Below are 2,832 nucleotides of genomic sequence, written 5' to 3' on the forward strand. Positions count from 1 at the left end.
AGTTGATTCACAATGTTGTGTTAGTTGCAGATGTACAGTAAAGTAAATCAGTTATACACATACATATATCCACTCTTTTTTATATTCTTTTCTCATATAGTTGGTCCCCTCTTCTTACATTTCAGTTTCCCCAATCATCAGTTGTGTTTCTTCAGTACCAGGCAAGTGTCATCCTAATTAGAAAAAATGATGTTCTTTGAAAACCATCTACATGCTAAATAGTTCCAGTTTGCCTTCCAGGATGGATTTATTAGCTTGAGATCTTCTTAGGTCACCAGGATGAAAAAGCAACTCAGGAACAACCCTGGTGTTTAGCCGAAGTTGGTACACAGGAATATAGAGGCTGCTCTGTGTCTTAACCTTCATTGAAGAGAAATGAGGTGAAGGGATGGGTATCTACCTTGAATCCTGAAGTAGAATATGTAAGAGGAGTACAGGGGTATTATCCTGGTCCTCCGAGTTTTGAGCAATGAAATTCTCTCTTAGTTGAGCCATATCTAAAAAGATGCACTTCCAACATGTATTCTTAGGACAAGCTCTTGGAGGGCTTGGTGTTGACACCATTTGATGAGGAAAAACTGAAGCTTGGTAAGAGTTTTTAGTGCCCAAGCATTCCTTAAAATGTCTATTATTGACCATTTACCTTAAGCCACTGTGATAGGACATTGTGACCAAAGTAGCCACTCTAGAGGTGGAAGAAGATATAACGGGCAGGACACCATGGATGAGGTCAGGACTCTCATTGCAAATGGTTGGCTTCTCTCATCAGTATATTACTTAGAATTTATTCCCACTTCCTTTTCCCCCGCATCCCAAAAGAATTTCCTTTCATCTTTTGAATAAGTGCTATGGCAGGCAGAATTTCTTAAATGACCCCCCAAAAATACTCTAATCCCCAGAACCTGTGAATTTGATTAGCTATTGCACCTGTGGTAATGTTTGGGTTTGTTTTTTTTTAACTTGGCTCATAGAACAGATACTTTATTGAAAAATTTATTGGTTATTACTACCAGATAAGAGGCAAGATAAAACCTACTTCTCATTTGCAAAAGAGTATAAAGTCAACTCAAAATGGCTGTGACAAGTGTGTATGTTATGTGCCTTTATTCCAACTCTTGCCAAGAAAGCTTTTTTTCCTTTGGACATTTTTGATGGTTATAAACCGAAAAACAAAACAGGAAACAGTACTGATAAGGACAGGAAAGAAAAATAAGTTTAAAAATAAAAATAGGGATACTCAAAATGATGGCTTCAGTTCTATCTCAATAAGGCTGTCTAAAGACAGCTCCAGCAGCAGTCAGCAGTTCAGGTCAATCATACCTTCTGGACTGGTGATGGTTCAGTCCCCACTGTCCTGGAGTTCTAAGGCAACAGACTGCAACCTTGAACCTCAGAGCAATTGAGGAGTGCAAGCATACCATTTTCTGTTGTTTTTAAATAATGTGACAATTCCCAACTGAATAACAACCAACATCTGAGACCGTGTCTGAGATGCCACTCATACTCTGCTGTAAAGGGTAGTTTTGAAGCACAGTATCTGAAAGTTGGATAGAAGTCATTCCTTTCCTCCCTTCAAAGTAGGCCCCGCACTCCATGGATGGCGGGGGCATGAGCCTGACCAGAGGCTAAGAGCCAAGGAAGCAACAAAGCAGGAACCCAGAGAAGGGCCTGTATCCCAGTCCTCAGTTCTGGTCCAGTACACAGTGAAGGACCCACCAGGCAGCCAGAGACTTTGGAAGCAGAGAGGTAGGCTTGTTTTTTATTGAATGAATGATCTATGCAATTGCAAAGCCACTATGTACAGAGAAGAGGCAGGGAAACTTATTTCTTGGTCTCTTCCTCCTGGGACAGAGTCTTAATAATTTCCTCCTGGGCCTGAAGCCACTCCACGGCGCTTGCCGGCTTCCTTGGTCTTAGACCTGCAGGCCTCAAGCCTGTTCTGCCAGAGGCTTCTTGCGATCCTTGTCTGCCTTCAGCTTGTGGATATGTTCCATGAGAATCCGCTTGTTTTTGAACATGTTACCCTTCACCTTCAGGTATAGGCTATGATACATGTGGCAGTCAGTCTTCTTTGATTCACGGTATTGTCTGAGCGGCCAGCGCAGAATTCTCATCCTCTTCATCCAGGTTACCTTCTCAGGCATTTAAGCATTAGCAGTACCCTTTCACTTACCTATGTCCATATGCCTGCCTTTCCGGCAAGCCAAGGTGTTTTTCTGGCATCAAGCCCGTGAATGGACAGTCACAGGCTTCTGGATGATCAGCCCATCTTTGATCTGCTGGCGGGAGTTGGCACTGGTGATTTTGTTAGTCTCATTGGGGTCCAACCAGACCTTCTTTTTGTCACAACGGAGGACACTGGAGGCAAGCCTCTTGTGAAGCCTGAGCATACTCATGGCTGCGGCCACAGAGGTGAAAGGAAAGCTGTGATAATGTTATATATGGCACAGCTGACTCAGATAGGGAGATTACCTGCATGGGCCTGAACTAATGGCCCTTAAAAACAAAGAGCTTTCTCAGACTAGTGGCAGAAAGAGAAATCAGATTTGAAAAAAGGATTTGATACACTGTTATTATTGGCTTTGAAGTTGGAGGGCACCATATGTAAGTGGCTTCTTACATCTGAAATTGACCCCTTAGCCAACAGCCAGCAAGGAAATGGGACCTCAGTCCAACAAGTGCAAGGAACTGAATTCTGCTAACAGCCTGAATAAGCCTGGGAAGTGGATTCTTCCTTACAACCTCTAGATAAGAGCCCAACTCAGTCAACACCTTCCTTGACTTGGGATCTATGAGACACAAAACAGGAAACTTGGGCTTCCCAGGTGGCGC

The 2,832-nt window shown here is 43.0% G+C and overlaps 1 pseudogene; it reads right to left on the bottom strand.

Annotated features, from left to right (window-relative positions):
* Window positions 1–1,821: 1,821 nt before the first annotated feature.
* Window positions 1,822–2,396, bottom strand: LOC110138187 (large ribosomal subunit protein eL19-like; annotated as a pseudogene).
* Window positions 2,397–2,832: the final 436 nt, after the last annotated feature.

The sequence above is a fragment of the Odocoileus virginianus genome, chromosome 24, assembly GCF_023699985.2.
Source record: "Odocoileus virginianus isolate 20LAN1187 ecotype Illinois chromosome 24, Ovbor_1.2, whole genome shotgun sequence".
In the NCBI taxonomy this organism is placed as follows: Eukaryota; Metazoa; Chordata; class Mammalia; order Artiodactyla; family Cervidae; genus Odocoileus; species Odocoileus virginianus.